Raw genomic sequence first — 22,139 nt, forward strand, 5'->3', positions numbered from 1 at the left:
GCAAATTGGATTTTTTTCGAGATCAAAGAGCGCAATATAAGTGGTTCGTCCCGGGACCGCGAGGCGTAGGCCTCAAACGGCGCGATCGTGATGCATTCATCCCCTTAGCCGGGCTATACACCGACCAGAAACCTTGTCTTCGCTCACGTCACCATCCAGCACGTATACATATACACACCTATTCCACCCGCCGCGCCACGCCGCCACAACCGCCTACTTCCGCAGACGACTTTCGACTGTCTTTACCGACTATTTCGCCAGCGAAGATCTACCGAGAGCTTTGCCAAAATCTCATTCGTCGAACGACTTCCTGCCACGAGAAATGGTCTAGACGATTACCCTGGGGGTGCCTATGTCTTTGATCCTATTCCTCCTTTCAAACCAAACATTACTGCACTCTGGTCCTTTGAATATCCAGAGCTTTGCTGCATTATTTAACTCAACATTATAGGTCTGCATGCTCGTTTTCAACCTTTGTGATTTTCCAGCCGAAAAATCGCTCTATCAATTCAAATGTATTAATAGTTTTCGACTCTATAGATTAATTCAGAGTGTTCGATTTGTCGTTGTTCACTCTATTGCCACGTTGCGTCATTGATTTCAACCCCCTTTCTCGAAGCAAATTTTATAAGTATCTATATACATACTGTTCTTCCTTGTATCTATAATGTTCTATACGTGCAAGGCTGATAATTATATATTTCTATATATATATATATATATATATATAATTATGAGGGCATATGAAAAATAATAATTCTTATGCATATATACATATACATTAGGGTGGCCATAAAAAAATAAAATTTTTTCCGGTGCTATTATTTAGTTAAGAATGATGGAAAAAAAGAACCAAATTTTTTTGAATCCGTTAAATGGTGCCGACATCGTTTTTAAAGTTAAAAACCCGATGTTCTTCCACTTTTTCGAGGTTAGATGAAAAGCAAAATCCCAATAGGTTTTTAATTTGTCAAAAATGATGAAAAAAAGAGATCTTCGAGCTTGTAGAATTTTTTGAAGACGTTAAATTATGCCAATATCGGTTTTAAAATTGAAAATTTAGATTTATTGAAAACGATTTAACGAAATTATAAATTAATATTGTTCTTTGAAAAGTTCTTCAGTTAAGTTACAAGAAAATATAATAAAAAATACATTAATCCATTTCAAAGCTTTAAGATAACCTTGATCTGATCTTCATGGTACATACTACTTAAGGCTAGATAAACAAAATAACAGGTAATAAATCTGTATTTCTGCCCTTTAATTATTGTCTGAAGAATATTTTTCAAAAATTCTTAGTTTTCTATATATATTGGCTGTCGCACGCAAAAGTCAACGAACATAGAAAACTAAGAATTTTTGAAAAATATTGTTCAGACAATAATTAATGAGCACAAATAGATTTATTACTAGTTATTGTTTATTTAACCTTAAGTAATATGTGCCATTAAGATCAGATCAAGGTTATCTTAAAGTTTTGAAATTGATTAATGTATTCTTTATTACATTTTTTTCTTGTAACTTAACAAAAGGACTCTTCAAGGCACAATATTAATTTATGATTTTGTTAAATCGTTTTCAATAAATCTAAATTTTTAATTTTAAAAACGATATCGGCACCATTTAACGGCTTCAAAAAAATCTAAAAAAATTTGATTCCTATTTTTTCATCATTCTTAACAAAATAAAAGCACCGGAAAAAATTTTCTTTTTTTATGGCCACCCTAATATGCATATAGGTAGGATTGATTCGGAGCAATCGGGTGCAGGGAAGGGGAAATCGATCAGACGTTCGCAACGGTAACGGATAAGATGAGTTTTTCGCGATGTTTGAGGGCTTACCTAACCATCCGTGCAACGAGCGTCATCGATCATCCCTTGCAAACGTATTCGTGTTATTTTTCACCCCGAAGATACATAGGGGAGTCGCGGCCTCGTGCTTTGTCGCGCACGCGATGTGATCTCGGCTAACAAATGCACATGGCTGCACATGTTGCAACACACCTGAGCTTTTCTGCTATCTGTAACGACAGGGGCTTAAGGCTGTTTCACCGGGTACTTTGATGTAAACTATTCACGATTACTTTCTATCCAATATGTCCTCCTGCTTTTCCTCCAATTTTACCAGAAAATTCCTTCGCGCACGACTAATGCACGCAGTGGTCTGCTAAGAAAAGCTCTCGGAAAATTATCGTTCCTTCGAAATTGCCGAGAAACGATATATACCTATAGCGAGCCATGATAAAACTAACGGTATATAACGGAAAGCAAAGGTTCTCGAAGATAATTCACTGGATTTTATTGTGAAACTCGTGGATGATAAAGATTGAACTGTTATGAAAACAGAAACTATCGAGTTCTCATCGAAGGGATTGCATTAGAGCTTCATAAATATATAATTGGGGACCGTGATAAGTGAACAGTTTGCTCGATTCGATTTCCAGCACGAAAAGCTCTTTTTATTGCCTTTGCGTCGATCTTAGATAAGTCAAGTACTACTTGCGTCGCTTATCAAACTAGTCGGAGAAATTGAAATTACGCTATCGTATTCAGATTATCGGGAAACAATGAAAGAGGAACATGTGTTGACCGAGATTTATAAGTAGATCACTTTGACTTTTTGTACCGATTAGCCCCTGCTACTCTATCCTAATATATATATATATATATATAGGATTCTCATTGCACTTTCAGGTATTTTCGGGAAACTATAATTAGCTTCCTTCGTCTCCAGTTAGATGTTGCAGCGTCGTGCATGATTCACAGTTCCATTTGTTATATTTAATTGCACCTTGCGCCATGATACAGCAGGGGAGTAAGATGGAGGCTTCCGATGAGTCTAAACGTCAAGCTGATTACGCATATTCGTCAGGGGATTTGTCAAGTGATATTCCGTGGGAGGGTGGAGAGAGACAAAGGCAGATAGCTCGTGATTGGTAGCGTAGATTATACGGCTGAGGAGAAAATGCTATGCTGCGGTGAAGATAAGAAGAAGGGAATTGGGCGATTATCGACGCGATGCGCCTGTCTTTATACTTTGGCAGTAACAGCGTTTCTAGGGTACCTACTCGACTTGTTCATCCTCTCTCATCACACGTGAACGATGATAGCGAGCCGAGAAAATTGAAATTGATAGTCTCAATACCCTCTAAGCGCTTGATTTGTGCCTTTTGCGATATCCTTCGCTCTCTCGAGGACTATCTAATCGGCTGCCAGTCATTTAAGCGCGAGTGGTATGTCGGAAAGAGCCAATAGACGAGCTTTCCATTCTTCCTTCGTTTCAAACGACTCCTGCGCATTAAGCGATAAGCGATCAATCATTTTTATCATTTCAAAATCATTAATAGGTCAAAAAATATATATATATATATATATATGCGATAAAACAGCGGACGGCTTTGCTAAAATAACACACTCGTGATATATATATATCGATATTTTAAATATAGCCACATCTATATTTGTCAGATGTTTTTTAATCTCTCGTATATTACGTAAGGGGATTTTTTATTAGTTTTTTCTTTCAAAATTTTTCCGTCTAAATGAGAGGGGTGCGAGAGATAAGATTACTGTCAAACGTCGCTTACATTTGAATAGAGCGCGTACAGGCGCGATTGTAGATTCACCGTCGCAAGGTTTACGAAGCGAGAAGGTAGAGAGAGAGAGAGAGAGTCGAGAAAGGTAGGAGTGGTACTAAATATACGAGTTTAATTTGTCCGGTTGCTGCGCGTTATCGGCGTATATTTGATTTCCCAAATGGCTCGACGGTACGGCCTCCCTTCAGGGCCAATGCATCGCAACGATTTCCATCTACGGCTTGACGCCCCGTCGCCCCACGCGAATTTATGACGAGAGATTCGTTCAGCTATTTACGTGTACCCCGAAACTTCTCTCTTATGCTTCTCTTTTCACTCCAACCTATAATACACTACGAGATTTAACCTAGGACCAATTTTACCATCGGATCAAGCTTGGACCAACATTGGTGAACATTGGCTTGACTATAATAATTATAATAGCTGTTTTTTATCAGCCCATTATTATTTCCAAGATTGGCCTTATATTAATTTTTCACCTTGGCCCAAGCTATAAAGTCTTGCTTAAACCAACATTAGTGAATATTGGCCAAACCTTGGCATTTTACATTGACCCAGCCATACAAATGATAATAACTATTCTTTATCACCCAATTAGTATTTCGAAGATTTACCTAGTACTGTTTGTTAATTATGGGCCAAGACTGGACCAAATCTTAATTTGACATAGGCAAATAACAAAAATATACAGAGATCATTTATTAGTAGATTAATTCACGAGCACTCACATTTTAACAAATTTATTATAAACACAGAAACAAGCATATTCCATTATATTATGGCACTATTTTCTTCCTGTATTCTGCTGTTTCCCCCTCTGCTCTCCTACAAACCGCAAGCTGTAAGATTCTGGTTTAATTTGCTATAAATCTACGCAAACATACACACGGGCACGCACGGTTTTTTATGCCTCGGTTTACTTATATAGTACTGCATCAACTGCGACCACTAGCGAGAAATGGTCATCCGTAGCGCCATCTAGCGCCTTTTTCCGCAACTTTTCTTTTTCCTTGAAAATTGGTAAAAATTGCGGGATCACACATAACCAAATATAGCCATATTGATTTCAACTATAATAAAGGGATAAAAGAAATAGGAGAAATTTTGGGAAAATCTATAAACTATCTTACACACAAGAGTTAAAAGTATAGGGAAATTAATCGATATAAATGTGTTAAAAAGGCATTCAATTGTTCAAATATCTGGAATGATATTAGAAATACAAATGCAGAGAGAGAGAGAGAGAGAGAGAGAGAGTGAAACATCTTTAAAATCTGCGAATTTTTTAAGTTGTGGAAGTTTCACAAATACAGAAGTACTAATAGAAATTCAACAGATTTCAACCTCTTTTGAAGAAAATGTATACAGGATGTATCAGCAATGATGTTTTTAATTTTAACCACATATTCTTGAGGCTAAATTAAGTGAGAAAGTCCTATACTATAACATCCGTAAAAGCATCATTGCTGACATAAATCAATTTTAAACCGATAAAGCAGGTCTTCGATTCAACGGAAGAATTACTTTACTCTCGCTTTCGTTGACTGTTCCCTTTAAATAAACAAAAGAAGCTCGAACTTCTACACCGTTTCGTATTGTCGTACACGTGCATACACGCACGTAACTACGCCTATTATTATATAATAATCGACGTAGTTGCGTGCATATGTGTGTGTGCGTGTACAGCACGGAAAGGTAGAGAAGTACGAGCTTCTTTTGTTTTTCGAAAGGGAACTGTCAACGAAAATGAGAGTTATAAGTCATTCTTCCGTTGAATCGAAGCCCTGATTTATCTGTTTAAATTTAATTATCTCAGCAATGATATTTTTACGGTATTAACAATTTAGCTGCCGGTCTCGCGCCGGCGCGAGACGCGGGGTATACGGTGAAGGGCCGATCTCGGGCCGGCGCGTGATATTTTTGATTTCTTATTTTTGTATTTTAATTACCTTATATATGCAAATGGTACTTAATTAATAACATTTGAATCCTTAAACAACAAAAAAGAAAGTTGGCTTCTGACAGACTCCCATGTTCAAGACACTGGCAGTGAAGCTGTTAATAGTAGATGACTTTTCGACTTAGCTTATGCTAAATAATATGTGGTTAAAATTAAAAACATCATTGCTCATACACCCTGTATAGTAGATTTTGGTAAAGTAATTGGTATATTATATTTGTATAATTAAAATATTTGATACATATACACACACATTTACACTTTTAGACATAAATAACTCTGACACACATTCTAAAAGTAGTCTTAAAAAATTGATCAACGATCAGACTTTAAGAAATATTATCAGTATTTCTAGATGGTCACTGCATGAACTTTTAAACATTGTAATAATGACTGGGCATACAGAATTTTCAAAATCAGTAGGTACCTTTTTAGAAACTAAAATCTTCCACAATACTTACTACAGAAATAAGTATTCTAAGAAACACTTCAGGGTTGCTTATATATAATAGAATTGCAGGCAATTTAAAAATTAACTATCGCTTGATGCTCATACAACGATAATTTCATTTAAATCTTAATACATATTGATGGTGCATCAAGTTTTAACGTTTACAAACAAACAAAAAAACGGCATATTCTTCATTAGATTTACCACTATAGTTCGGGTAAAGCGAGAACATTTGGAGCGGTAGGAAAGACGGACCAAATAGTCATAACTTCTAAAAAATGTGGAAGCATAGGAGCTGTCCGGTTAATTGCAATTGTATTTACATGTGGTGATGTTAGATTACACGATAGATTATTAGCTTGAATCATTTTTAATAAACAACTTGGAATCTTTATTTTACGTCTTGTTGACAATTTTTTCAAATTTTGTTGAACAAAGTTTGTGAATAGTTCAGTAAATGACAGGAAAACATTTGTATGTTATTAAGTCCATAAAATATTGGTCTTTACAGGTAAATTCAATTATTGCTATTCCGACACGTTGTTGCGGTGATTTGTATTGATCTATCTATCCTCCTTTTAAAGGATAGTTGTTCCAGCGGTGTAGAAGAAAAATTGAATTTCGTTTTTACATTGCAGAAAATATCGAATTCCTATATTCGTAAGGCAAATTTAAAATCAAGAGTTACTGAGACAACGAATCACTTGCAATTAATAGCTACAACGGTTAAGCGATATAGACGTAAATGAAGTTGCTGTAAGTTTCAGCATATCTAAAACCATTTTGAAACAAAGAATAAAGTAAAACAATAGGAAAATATTAGAATGACTCGGTCCACACAGGTTTGATGCTTGGAGCCAAAGATGAAGAAATACTTGCAAATCATATAAAGAAACTCTAAAAAGCTAAGGTGCTCCAACTATTCTACATTGGGGAGGATATAGTTGGACCATTGCAATGTTTGAGTATTTACGGTTTTTTTAGTTATCACGTTAGATTTCATCATAAATGTTATCCGTAGGTTATAGTGAATATATTTCGTTACATTCTTGTTCTCTTTTAATGTTTAAACTGCCAAATAAAGAATTTATAGTTAGTTTCCCAAAAGGTTGTCCAGCTCTCCTCGCTTTACCCTGTAATAACCAAACCTTTTGCAATAGCTATTTATAGTGATGAAACAAAATCTGAATCTACAAATGATTCTCTTAAAGATTTAATTGCTGATGCTATAAATCACTAACAGATAATGCTATTGTAATTAAAAGTCGAAAATCTGGTTTTAAAATTTTAGTTCCTATTTGCGACATATCGGCTAGAAGTTTTGTTCAATGTGTGTATGTATGGCCATGGTTGATTTTAATGATGCAAATGCTGTACCGTAAAAGGATAAACTATTAACTGAGTAAAAGAGTCTAAAAATAAATTGTCCAAAATGTACGAATACTTCATTTTAAATGAAACATCAGTCGGAACATCACCAGACAAATGAAACAAGTATTATTCTGTAGATTCCTGGTATAGACCCTATACATGACTTTATAATGGACCATATGAATGTATTGTATATTAGAATTTTATGAAATCGTTTCTAATTAAATAGATCATTGGTGATAATAATTCGAAACTTCGAAAAGTACGAGGAGTTTACGTCGGATAAGATAACTTAATCAGTTTTTTGAGAAATAAATTACTTCGAATGAGTTCCAATAAAAACTTTTGATATTAATAGTTTGCCTCAGTGGAAAAAGACACATAATTTAGATTTTTTACTTTATTGTGGGTTTATTTTAATAAAAACCATTTCACCTGACGAAAAATATAAACATTTCCTATTACTAGCATCAGCTTATCGAAATTTTTTAACTGCTTATATATTTTGAAAGATAAAGAATTTAATTTGGCAAATGCAATGCTGAAAAAGTTTGTTGTGGAAACTCAACATTTTTATAGGAAAATCTCTCAAGTTATTAATTCCCACTATTGAATCGCGTTGCAAACGATTCCAGATATTTAAAAACCTTTATTTGCTTTATCAGCTTTTCCATTTGAGAGTTACATTGGGGTTTTAAAAAATGTTGTGAATTCGTAAAAAAAATCCTCCAATTGAAATTATTAAAGGCTTCAAGAATTAAAAAGCAACACGGAAAAAAGGAAATATAGGAAATTTTTCGGTATAAACGTTTGGTCCACGAAAGTAACGGGTCATATCACACAATTTGAACATATAAAGGTACACGATGCCTTTGTATAAATCCCTTAAATACCAGACAATATTGTAATTTTAAAAAATAATTCTATTACTGAAACTATAGCAATTTTTGTGGAACAACAGAATTCAGACTGATGGGAAAAAAGTTAAAATAAAAGATTGAAAATCCCATTGTAGAAGATGCATTCATAAGCCTTTGTTTATCATCTTCCATTAGAATTTGTAGGACGTCAAGTATGGTTACAGAAACAATAGAAAATGTTGTCCTGGAAATAATGATAAAATGTATAAAGATTACTACAGATAAGTATATTTATTTTAGAACTCCCTTACATAACTAAATACTAATATGAATTTTTTACATCTTCAAGTAAAATAAAGTATATATTATTTATTTCCATGTATCATATGTAACTAAATTAATAATAAATTATAATAACTTTATGCATTTAATTTTTTATTAATCGGTATTTATTTCCACTGGCACGGTTAGCAGCACCAGCTAAATATCTACTGTATTAATATTGAAATTTTAATACTTTTTAAAAAATATTCAACTAATGTCGGAATATATATTAAAAAAATCAGTATCACGGGAAGTACATTACTACGTCAGTTAACAAATTATGAAATACAAAACAAATTTGTAAATAGAAAATAGTATAATATATTTGTACAATAAAAATAAAAATACAACTTTTATTGATTATTGATCATTGAATAACAAATAATATATTAACCCTTTCGGTTGGGCATTATAGCATTTTTGCTTTAATCCCATGCATTTTATTTCCTCTTGATTAATCAAATCCTTACAAATCTTATTAGTGCAGGGTTTTTGGAATTGCCGAACACCAATTTAAGAATCAAATAGAACAGTGTAAGATGGCCTATACAATATAGAGATTCCAATTTTTTTTTTAAATTCAACAAATTGACGGATCTTGTTCTGCCTACGAAATGGTTAATGAAGATTTAATTTACAAAAGCATCTGCTTTCTATTTACTGGAATCTAATAATTGATTAAAATTCAAACACTCTTCATTAATTTCAATAGGCAACACATTATATTTAATAATTATTTATTTTTACTTACAGTATTTTCGTAGTTGATGCTTGTTATTTCACATTTCATTAGTTTCTGTTTCAACGTATCAAATCTATTCATTAAAAGACGTAAAAGTTATCCATTCCTGGCAACTGTTAATTTGCTGTAAATATAAGAGTTTTTGATATTAGGAGGGGATAGGGAATAACTCTCACATACTCTGATATATACCGGTAGGTATAATGATCTTGAAATTCTACGTCTATGATACAATGTTTAGATTATCATTGGTGTAAATACCGAGTCAATATTGTTTGAATTTTTATTTTATGCTGGGTCCAAGCTAAGTTTCCAAAACTCGGCTAAGAAACTTTGATGAAACTTATGTGTAGACTTTGGTTTTGCGACAGAGGAAATCCTCTAACTTGAGATCATCCCTGAATTATTTATTGTGAATGAATTAAGACAGTTATAGAAGGAAAAAGTCCCTAGTCATAAAAAACTCTTTTTTATTATTTGATTTGAACTTGTACACTTTCTCATCTCGTACACATGAACTGAATGCATTGTATATTGCACTTTGCAATGTGTTGCGTCGTGGAATCGTTTTCGTTGTTTGTCATAAGAAATGTTTTTCGACTGACTAATGTCGAAAGGGAGCCACAACTTAGGATGGTCTCGACGCGATGCCTTCAATTCTTTTCCTCTTAACAATTCGACTCGTTCTTTCCTTCGTTTCGTCTTCAACACCTCGAAGTTTTGTAACCACTATATATATATATATATATATGAAAATATAAAAAGGAGCAAGTTCTCATTCTTCTCCTTCTTTCCCCCTTTTTTTTAACGAAATAATAATTATACATTATACACATAAATTCCATAAACAATAAGATTGATATACATCGATGATCATACCATTTTTTAATGGAATTAGTTTTATTTCTTAAAATCTTAACAGTTTATATTGATCATATGAAAAATTATTTTAGCAATCATTCGTTTAAATTTCGGGCTAATATTGGTTCAAGCTAACGTCAGTATAAAAAATTTCTCTAGACAATGATTGGTTTAAATGTCGAACCAATATTGGCTGACTTTTTATATCATTCCTGGTCCAAGCTAACTTCCCATGCTTGGCAAACAAGCTTGGACCAAGCTCGAACCGGTGGTATCCTATTGGCTGAAAATAAAAAATTTTGGCCTTCTTTACAATTTATAATTAAAGCCTGACGCGCTTATTTCTTTATTATAGACGGGTGCTCTTACAAATAATTCACTCGAGATATCCAACGAACGACAATGCCATGCACGGTATACGCAATCGCGCGTAATTCGAAATCATTATCTAGAGATTCTTGGATGATAGCTCTTCAATTATATAAAGGTTTTAATTAAAGTCTATCATTGAGAAACTTGAGTATTCACCGCGGCATTCACCGAGTTACTGATAAAGGCGGCACGAGTTCTCGTGAAAGGAAAAAATTCACTGGAAAAAAAAGGAGGGAAAACGCTTTAATAATTCCGGGAAAGTTTTCGACGCGAAGTACCCTTAAATTAGCTTCATTCGCCATTGGCGCTGGCCTTGATTTTTGGAGAGTATACGCGGCTAGTTGAAAATCTTGCTTGGCGAGAGCAGTCAAAGAAGCGAGTCAAAGAGATTATATTGTTGCTATACGTATATAAGTAGGTATGGGTACGAGTCGTGATTACAGAGGGGGAGTTGGAGGGGGTAAAGAGTTTCGGGCACCCTCCGCGGCTGGTGCGCGAAGGGCGTGTAATAATCGTAAAGTATCCTCAAAGAGACTGGTCCAACTCTATTAGCATAAATTGAGCCTGGCTATGCGACTGCAACACCTGACTTTTACAACTATTTTTATGACAATGGCTCTTTATGCAAACGCTAAAAACGCCCGTGTCTCCCCAGTCCCCACGAGAGCGCGTACCTATATATATTAGTATAGCTATGCACCTACGCTCAGTATACTTACCGATCCAACTAAAACGCCGTGCAGACTCTATACAGAATGCAGCTTTACCGATTCTTTTCACCGTACATCGTTACGAACACTCGCAGCTGTTTGCCAAAGCGCGTCAACTCTCAACCGGCTGGGCTGGAAAGGCTGCTACACAGTCGCGTCGTTGTACAATATCCTTTGTCCTCACGCGGGCACGGAACGCCACTTAATTGTTTTCTTTGCCCCGAATCCTTGCGCTCCGTAATGGTATCATTAGTTCAATTGGCAATTGCACGATTTAAAAATTGTACATGCTTTGTTGCACTGCGCATGTGTACGGGGAGTATAATAGAATCGGTTACGTAAACAGTGTAAATAAAAAGTGGATTGTGCTCCCCCCCATTAGTAGCTACCCATTTATGGAATAAATGCGGAAAGCCGTGTTATACCAGAGACTTTTTAGATTTCGGATAAGCGAATCAACGCTGCGCGGATACATTCGTAATCACGCGCTTTCAGGCATAAGATTACGCGACTGCACCTTCAAGTGCGGACGAAATTGCTATGTTCATCTGCATAACGTTCCCCTCGTTGCGACAAAGCAACCCTATACCTGCACCAACGTATTTAGTCATGATCGCTCGAACGTTTCACTGTTACGCTATTTTCATTAAATACTCCATTATATACACGTGCGCATTATTTTTTATCATCGTCCTCCTGCGCGTATCGGTCAGTCTCCGAAGAAGAAATCTTTTAATGGGATATATATATATATATATATATATATGTAACGCGTAGCTGCGAGATACCGCCAAAGCTATTTACATTCGGAGAATGATGGTATCATAAATGAGTAATTGTTGCGGCATTAAGTATGCGGCGCAGGTTAAGGCTTTGAAATTGCTTGTAAACACGAAAATAGAAGCAGTAATCTTGAGATCGATGAGAGGGAAACGCGGACCGTTCGGACGAAACGATGCGAAATCATTTTAGCTTTAAAGTCGATAGGCTTAACAGCTCCCAGAAGGAGAATTGCCTTTACGAATTTTCACGTAGAGAGCTTGGATCGTTTGTGGCACCTTCCGCCTATATATATATATATATATATATATACAGAGGCACACGGTGCATAGAGGGCTTTGGCGTGTGCGCTTGTCACGCACAGTTTACGCTGTGTACGCGCGCAAGGACATTCCCGCACGCACTCGATCACAGAAATGGTCGAGCCGGACATGTCCAATGTGATAAAATAATTTCACGCTAAATATCGCTCGATGGTAGAATAAAATGCGTGCCGGAGAAAAATCAAACGCAGTGCAGAGTGTTGTCGTTTATCCGGTTAATTTTCCAAAATATATAGACGTTCGCTCGACTCTTTTACACGGCTCGAGAGAGGGGGAGTTTCACGTTGCAGAAAATCGTGGTGCTTTTGAGTTTCTTCGCTAAAATGTATTCCATAAATCGTGTGTCAGGTTTCCGGAAAAATTCTGCGACAATCCGGGAGTTTCCTATAGGATTTCGTGTCTCTCGTCGGCGTGGCCCCCGTATGTGTACCTATTGGTTCAGGCGAGATTTGGGTAACGTACGATGAACGTTTTACAAATCTACGCGAGCTCGTGGTCGTTCGGGTGAAAGTTTGAGGATACGCGGGATTGCTAGTCGATAGTTTTTCGACAAAGTGGATTTTCCAAGGCCCTCCCGGAATTTATCATCGTAGGAGCATCTCCGTCGCATAGACTAGCCCGGCGCGTCACCCTTTATTTCTAGCTTCGCTTTCCGGTCTAAGTCAGCCCCCCCCCCCTCCCCTCCTCCTCCTTCCGGTTACGAGGTGCGCGACGACTTTCCCCGTGGGACTAAACAGAAAATTTCTCAACTTGTATAAAATTTCCAAAGTTTGTGTATGATTTTGTTTATGGCTTGGCTGTTCCATACTTTGGAATTATGCTGTACCATAAAATTCTTTCTCGTTTCGCGAAATCGTCGGATACCTTACTTTAACATTTTTGCATCCATATTATGTCTAGCTTCCTTCGCTTTTATAAGCTGCGAATGGAGAATGTTCGACTTGTAAACGGCAATAGAGATTGCAGAGGGAGAAAAACTTTGATTAATGCCCAAAGCTCAAAAGAATAAGTTTTAAAAGTGCACCGGTAACTTCTCTCATTACCGACGATATACTTTTGCAAATTCTTTAAAAATATAATATATAGCTTCGCTATAACCGTCCGTATAACGCGCCGTCCAACGAAACTTTTCTATTTCTCGGTAGTAAAATGAAGCATTTACAGTCGTAGCGATAAATATTATTTTCCAAGAGCGCGAATCAGTATTGCGAAGAGATGATACAGTACTTAGCAAAGAGCTTAGAATTTAAAGTAATTATCACGCCGAGTCGGAGGGTTTATTAGAATCTTTGAGGCAGTCCAGGCTGAAGTAAGTTGGCTCTGGTCGCATTTGTGAAGTTTCGAGGTCCCTGCTAAATTCTAGAAATTGTTCAATAAGCCACGGAATAATCCAATAAACCGCTACGTTGCAGAATGTGGAAAGTCTTCTTCCTCGACTTTGGATCCTCTGTATCTCTCTCTCTCTCTCTCTCTCTCTCGCGAGCTTTCTTCATCGGATCGCTCTAGCAATAATAGTACTATCCGCGGTACATTTAATGCATTGAATTTCCTATTACAGCTATAGAATTCAGCTTTGATTAGACACCCCGTAGTGGTTGCCGATAATTTGCATGCGGTTCCGATTTCCATTTTAGCAATTTGTGACGAATTTGTCAGCATGATATTGTTTGTAACGGTCTAACGCTGGTAACTGAATAAGTCTATTGGATTTGCAGCGCGCTACGTTCTGAAATTTAGTGTAGCGCGCAGCTACTTTAAGTAAGACTATTAATTGCTAGATTAAATATATATATATATATATGCACGTGCTATTGTTCGCGCGACAATTGGCTTTATTAAATATAACGATATTAAGAAAGAGGGCTTAGAAATTGACAAAGAATTTTCAGAGTCGATATGGGAGAATTTGTTGGATATTATATATAAACGCATAGTTGCTGTATATAGCTATAGTGCATGTATATACTATATACATATATATAGTTACGGTATAGTAGTCTCCGGTTGGGCGAGAGTCGGAGGCTTCAGACACGACAAGCTTGCGGCTGTCCCCATAGATTTCGGCATCGACGGTATGCCATGCAGCGTTGCGTATAGATAGGCGCGTACACGAAACCTCTGATAGACCTCAGGCTATGCCCGCTATTCTAATATCCTACGCGTCGCGTAATAAACCGCTGACCGACATTAGAAGCACGGCTTAAACCAGCATTAGCCAGCCGCTGCGAATTGCCAGAATTGTCGCGACTCCCTGATATTCGATTCATCATTAATTTCCCGAAATTGGGGCATTCCATTTATCCTGACAGCCATGGCTCGTGTAATTGGATCCATTAGTCCTTGCGCTATTAATGATGCTGTACGTCGCTCGTCTCTCTCTCTCTCTCTCTCTCTCTCTCTCTCTCTCTCTCTCTCTCTATACCACTCCAGACTTATTCCATATCAAAGAAATCAACTTTAGTTTCCTCTACTTGCTTCTCGCGCTGCAATTCGACACAAAGAAAAATTCATCTCGTGCATTTCCAACAATCAAATATTTTTTCCAATAGTTTCACCAAGAAGCACAATTATGTTGCTTTAATAGGATTCGTGCGACAAACAAGGTAACTGATATATCTCTCTCTTTTTCAAAGAATAAATATTACAGTAGGCTGTGCCAACAAGTAGCGTAAGATATCAGTTGCTTTGACGGGAACATTCGATAAATCTTTAAAGCAAAATTTATAATTCGGTTCATATGCGTACACTGAGAGAATAATCATTTGGTTAAAATAAATATATAGTTATTTGAATAGTTGTGCGATTTACTCGCTCGATTTTAATATACGTAATTAATTCATTGAGTTATTTGAATAAAAGAATATAATTATCGAGTTACGCAAATAATCTGCAATTAATCCATTCGATTAAATTTCATTAACGCGTCGAGCAAAGATTTCGTTGGCGCTATTCCAACGAAGATTTATTGGATTCGAGTAATTTTTGTTCTTAGTGTAATTCTTTCAAGGATGCAGGTGTTAATTAATGATCTAGGACATTTTTCATAAAACAAGCGTTAATGGTTGAATTGCAGAGACGAGAAATATTACGACTGGGGGCAGCTTTAGGGCTTAGTCCGAATGGCCATCAACTCGTATAATACTTGATGATCGCGAACCGCGCTGGCTCGGACTTTATTTTTACAAGAACGCCCGGCGACGTTAATTAATAATACTTGATGAGTTGTTCCGGGCTTTATAATTCAGACTCAGCCATTAACGTGAGAAAGGAAATGCAAAGGGAATAGTAGCAGAAATTTACTCTTTTAAACCCTGACCCTTTTTTCATCTATCTCCGACAGCTACAAATTATACCAACCGTTAAGCTGTATTCTCTTATTGTATTTTTATCCTCAATTTTTTTCTTTCCATCCTTTTTTCGTTTTAATAAAACAAAGCTCGATCCCCCAGAGTTTTATTGCAAACATCTTCTCGTGTCCATTGATCGAGAGAGAGAGAGAGAGAGAGAGAGAGAGAGAGAGAGAGAGAGAGAGAGAGAGAGAGAGAGCCTGAAATATTTCTTCATCGGGGCAAAGGCTTTATTAAGGGGAATCCCTGTAGGGTTGTCTGCTCCGCGCGGAATAGAGTTATCAACGAGGGCGTCGTTTAAAGCTTAAATTATAGTTTTGATTATGCGAGAATATACCATTATGCAGTCTAAGGGGATGTGCTTAAAGCGGACTATGCCAAGAGGCAACGGGCCTCGTGCCTTTATTGAATTTTTCGGCGCGACCCCTCCTCGATTTTATTAAGTCTGTACCGGTGAAATGCAGTTACCTTATACACGCGGAGAACGGGCATTTCCATCCCGCCATCCCGATATAGAGCTAAGCTGCGAGTGTGAAAGGAAAATCAGGAGGGGCGAAGGAGGCGTGGAATTCCGTTTAAAATGCGATAATTCATAAATGCAAAGCCCAACCGCAGCTCGACCGCATAGTTTCGGTATTAAAGATTCCTTCTTCTCCTCCGACAGCGCGCGGCCTCGAAAGTTCTACTGTTCGGAGAAGAGAAGACCGACTATTTTCGCACTTTTCATCGAAAATACGACCTCTGAATAGTCCCTGAAAATATGGCCAATTTCCCCCGCCGCGAGTCAATTTATTTTGATTCATATTCCGAATACGTTGAATATATCAAATTAAAATATTTAATCAATAGACTTTAACGCCTCGCGACTCATCTGTCGGGGGAAAAAACATATGGCAGGCAATGAAAGCTTAAATCGGAGGATGCGAGTGTTCTCTCGCGCGCTGCAGACATATCGAGCGTAATTAACGCTGCCTATCTAGTGTGCTGTCGAAAAAAGTGTCCATCGACCGATGGAGTACATCGCGGGTCCTGGTAAAGCTGCGCCGATAATCCAACAATTTATGTCGCGCCTTATTTCTTACAGATATATATATGCATATACATATATATACGGATGCGATATATATTCAATAGCTGCACGTGTTATCGGAACGGGCAAACTTTGTACAGCCGCGTACATACGTATATTGATACATGAATGAGTATATACCGATGACGCATGGCCATTTTTAGTCAATGTGTCAACGAAATTTTCTACCCCGTTACGCAGTTTGGGGAATGAAAAGCGCGTACGTGCTCGCGCTAGCCGCACCTATTACGGCACGAGCTAGTCTGAAATTCCGTTTGAAAATATTCACCAAAGAGGCCACTGGGACTAAGTATAACCGCGCGGACGTTGGTCGCTGTGCGATTAATTACATTAGCATAATATTAAAATATTCTTAATGTGTCTGCTATATCCGAGAATTAAAAGTAGTTCTCCAGGGCCCTATTCTATTCAAATTCCCCCTTTTTCCCTTCCACTTATCACTCTCGTCATTTCGGACCTTGCACATATATGCATGTTATTCATATATGATTCTCGCGCATAATAAATATATGAACACTTTTAATCACGCGAGTGACAGTATTCCATATATGGATCTTTTTGTGCGAAAGGACGCTTTAATCCGAAGAAAATTGAACGACGTTTCAGGAATTTAATTGTTGAGCGGTAGACCTAAATAAATATTTAAACTTTTCTGCGGTATTCTCGAATAAATTGGTATATAAATGGGAAATCGATCGGAGATTTTGGATGTGCAAGTTAGAAGCGAATCAAGTTTATATATAGTTGAAAGGTTTTAGCTGTGGTCTTATAACGACTTCGGAATAAGGTACGAGTTGTGGGTAGGATCATCAGTGGTGCATGCGTGCGTGGATTTATGTTTCAGCGTAAAGTGCGAAAATAGTTTTGCCTGCAGTGGTAACTGAGATTAAAGTTATGGGTACGACGAAGGTATAGGTATTAGCGTTGTCTCTGGCTGCGCCGTCAAACGACGCACAAATATCCGCTTCCCAAAGGATCAGAAATTCGATATCTCTCCGATAGTCGTGCTTTGACGTTAACCAGATACAAGGGATTCGATGTATATCGACGTAATTATTTATAACCGTTGCATAATTTGAAATTTTGCAATAATTGAACGAATGTCCTGTTCGATAAGCGGCAGAGAGGCGCGGGCGGGGGAGGAGCGACACAAGTCCGAGGTAGCTAAACTCTAAAGGATATTGGAGGCTTTTATCTTAGCCGACTCTGTTGGGCTGGAAAAGAGCCTTAATAGAGGGGAAGGAATAAACGTTTCTGTGACGATCTCGATTCTTCCGTTGGTATAAACCTTTTGATATCGTTGCGGACATCGCGAGGGTGGTGCTGGTGGTTACGAAAACGTTTACCTCGACGCGTGAGATGGAAGTTTTGCGAAATGAAATTGCTGGCTGCAAAAGTCCAGAGGTACAGCTACAGAAAACCGTGGTCCTGACTGCAAGGGAGGTCCTCGGAGAAATAAGAATGGAACTCGTTGCGAAATTCATCCCCGCGAAGGTACACCTTGCTGGCCATAGAGACTTTTGCCTCTAAGCTTTCACGTTTCAGAAATTCACGATTTCAGAAAATTCCATTTCTTACGTCGAAAAACATTCAGCTATCAAGTGACATGATCTCAAGAAAATTATACAAATGGATTTTATACCCGGCTTTACCATTTATTCAACATTATTACAATGTGTGTATATATATATAGTACTCTGAGAAAGAATGGTTATTATTCTCGATTAAAAACTGTATCGATCAATTTCACGTAAAAATTCGTGCTCCATTCTTTCGTAAACGATCCAGTAAAATTCCGTTCAACGTATTTCAAAGAAAACGATCCGATATAACCTCATAAAAATTTGCCAAATCTTTTGCTTGGCAATGTAAACCGACTTACACTTTCCTAACACGAAAGTATAAATTCCCGTACGGTGAAGTCAGTGAAGAAAAAAGGTGTAACACAGCTTAACAGAATGAAGTTTGAATTACTGAAAATTCACTCGGTAACTGGGTCAAACAACTATAGAGTCCACTACTGAAAAAATAAAACTATCATTTAACAGGGAAGGTAATAAAACTCTATGTTCCTCGATCTCTTTTTCCCATTTTGCTTTGCAAGTCCAGTTTTATATATACATATATATATCATATATTCCAGAGAGACGAACGAGTATATATAGTTTTCATCATGAAAAATCGATTCTCGAGCCGAGGTAGATGCTGGAGCCTATGTGCTCGCATCGTAAGATGTTGAATAAAGTAGAGTGGTAGCAGCACACCGGATGTTTCGGTAATAGACAAGCTGGGCGAACGTATATGATGAAGAAAAGGGTTGGGTGGGATCGACCTAAATACGAGTTAGGAAGGAAGGAAGAAAAGGAAATGAAAGGAGAGAGAGAGAGAGAGAGAGAGAGAGAGAGAGAAGGAGGGAGAGAGGTGGGGTGCAGTGGGCGATGCTGTGGAGTCTGGCAATGGCACACGGGCCGGATGGTAGCCATAATTCCTTGCTACGATAATAATGCAGAGACGCGACCGAAAACGAGCGCCTCGAAACTCCGTCGCGGAGGGTTTTGCCTCTGGCGGAGAATGTTCGCTATTTCGCGGATAAATTTAGCCTGGCCGCTGTCCGGTCGCTTTTAATGGCTTGAATAAAGCGGCTAGCAGTCCCCGTAGCATCGCCCGTACGCCATCGTTCCGCTAACCCTGTGTGAGTACATGCGAAAACCATGTCCCTTTTAAATAACACCGCACGATATACTCACCAACCTATTATGCTTCCTTCGGTATAGATTTCCTCCAGCTTTCAATACAACTTTGAAATGTACCATTATATATATATATATATATACACGCTCGAAAGCTTCATTTCCTCTATTCGTTATATTTTTAAAGCTGCGTATATATATGATCGTTAATCATTGGGAAAAAATTTTGTAAAATAGATAATGGAGCAACGAAGCGAGTGTATACGTAATCGTCACGATGAATCATTACTCGCGGGAAGTGAATCGCTTTAGCGATTAATTACAGAGAGAATGATATATGGCGCGAGGCGAGCTACTTGATTGCTCGTCCTTGGTGGGAGACAAATATTCGCTAGATCACAGATAGATTCGAGAGTTATTCGACAGAAATGAGTATATATATATATATATATAGCAGAGCTAATTCAAATATGCATTGTTAGATTAGCTCGATGAGTAGTGAGGTCCGTGTAGAAGGTGTAATAATTAATTAAGTCTAACGCTATATATATATATATACATATATATGTATACAGGTGCAGGATTATCCTTTGGATAATAAAGTTGAAAGAATTTTTAAGAAAGTCGGGGAAAAGTTTGCAATTATCCAATTGTTTGTGTACCTTAGTCTTGTATTATTTATTCTCAAAGCAGCTTTGAAGATTAGAAGCGCAGCTCTTCAATTAAGAAACTGCATGGTAGTTGGGAAGGGCAAAGAGTTGGCTGGGATATTCTCAGAGCGTCTTATTAATATGACGCAGGAAAGATGATAGTAAATTTCTCAAGCGTATATTTGACGCGTTATCATTTTGACACGAGTCGCAGTTAGGATTTCCTTATGAGGTCATCCAATATAAGCAGGAGCACCTAAGACGATATTTCTGGACGGCAAAAAGCCATACTTCTTACGAGATGAGTTAGGTTGAGCGCGCACATTTCTCTAGCCATGCGTTAGCGATGACGACGTCAGACTTTGCCATTTCATCGCGTTTCTCTTCTCCTCAAAGGTTATAAAATCTCGTGATAACCGCTGATGTAGCGACATTGATGAGTAAGATTTCCTCGGAAGAAAATTCTTATAAACTATAAGCATTCCTTTTTTACAACCAAATTTATAACTCGCATCGTTGCACGATTGTACAACTTCTCTCCTATATATATATATATATATCGCAGGCTAAAAGATAAAGCATTCGCGTTGAAAACTTTTCTTACCGCGATGCTCTTTTTCTCTCGCAGCTTTTTTCCCTCTTCTTCTCTTCCCGCCGAGGATCAACCTTAAGCTCATTCCGTTATCCATGATTTGCAAGTGAGTTTGGTTCGAACAAGTGGAGATATCCGTTAGAGACATAAAACAGCTGGCGAAGCAGAAAATAGTAGCGGGCCATTGAGACCGACATGTGAAAATATCCTTCTTCCTGGCACGAGAGTTTAAGCGAGAGCGTGCAGGCCGTTGTCAGACCTAACGCCAGAATTCGCCATTTCCTTACGAGGACTTTGCTGCCGGAGGAGCGATTCTCCACTTTCATCGACAGCGGAACTCGTAAAACCTTCTTGGCAAACCGCTGTGCCTCGCCAACCTTCTGTATCTCACCTCTGTTTTCACCCTCTTCAATGTTCCTCGTACCCTGCTGGCTGCATGACTATATAGCAGCCTCTACATCCGATGAGAGGGAGAGAGAGAGAGAGAGAGAGAGAACATTGGAGGGAAAACAGGGAGCCGATTACGACGCTGGACGGAATCGTGAGGTATTGTGCAAAATGACGGTTTACGATCCTGCTGGAACACCAGTAGCGACCTCGAAAATAGATCCTCTCTCGCGCGTCTCTCTTTGCATCCTCGCATTCATCCCGAATTTTCAACAATGTTACAGTCCACCAACAGGTAGATATTCATAAGGATTTTCATACGTACATTAATATGCATCGTTCCATTTTTCCTGCATATGCGTACTTATCACACTATATATAGACGTACGTTTGAAATTGCCAAAATAATTGCAACAGTGTGTACACGAGTAATATAAAAATTCTTATGTATCGGATGCACCATGCATGTTATTAATGTCGTATACAAATAATTTCGACCGTTAGGGAGATTGCAAAAGTGCAGTTTTGCAGATTAATATTGCATGAGGAGAGAGTCACTTGACCTTTTTGTCGAATATTTTTCAATTACCATACAAGCGGTTATATTTTAACTACTCCTCTGTATAAAGATTCAAAAGCAGTAGGCTAAAAGTATAAGAGTGGGGGTCTGCGAAAAGTTTCGTTACAGTTGATTAGCGTCATGATGGATTACAAAAACTATTTCATTCCGATATAAATCCTATTTTGAATATTCATGCATATTGAAATGTTTTGCTTAATTCGATAAATATATATCGCTCTATGTTTAATGAAATTTCTATCTTATCCACGCTCGAAATCGTATAGGCTTCCGCTAATAATAAACAATACGTACGTGTGGATGAAAAAAGTAATTAGACTCTGTACGTGATATGCATTTATAGTTTTAAATGGCTTATGAATTTTATGCGAAGAAAAACTTTGTTTTTTCAATACAATTCCCAATTTTTGATTGCATTTTTTTCTATAGATTATCTCAAGAGCTTTGCAA

General features: G+C 37.5%; 1 protein-coding gene across 2 annotated transcripts in view; it reads right to left on the reverse strand.

Moving 5' to 3' along the window:
* Positions 1-22,139, reverse strand: part of ed (echinoid) — a 182,042-nt gene that overhangs the window by 95,961 nt on the left and 63,942 nt on the right. Inside the window, exon 1 of one of the 2 annotated variants that reach the window (XM_066744580.1) lies at positions 11,260-11,355. The exons of the other annotated variant lie outside the window; for it this stretch is intronic. The gene's annotated coding sequence lies outside the window, so the exon portion shown is untranslated. Of the gene's footprint in view, positions 1-11,259; positions 11,356-22,139 lie in introns of those variants that run through there. 2 annotated transcript variants of the gene reach the window in all.

Source organism: Prorops nasuta, unplaced genomic scaffold, assembly GCF_024137725.1.
Source record: "Prorops nasuta isolate Cenicafe-Biocafe unplaced genomic scaffold, Cenicafe_Pnas_1.2 PNAS00045, whole genome shotgun sequence".
Taxonomy (NCBI): domain Eukaryota; kingdom Metazoa; phylum Arthropoda; class Insecta; order Hymenoptera; family Bethylidae; genus Prorops; species Prorops nasuta.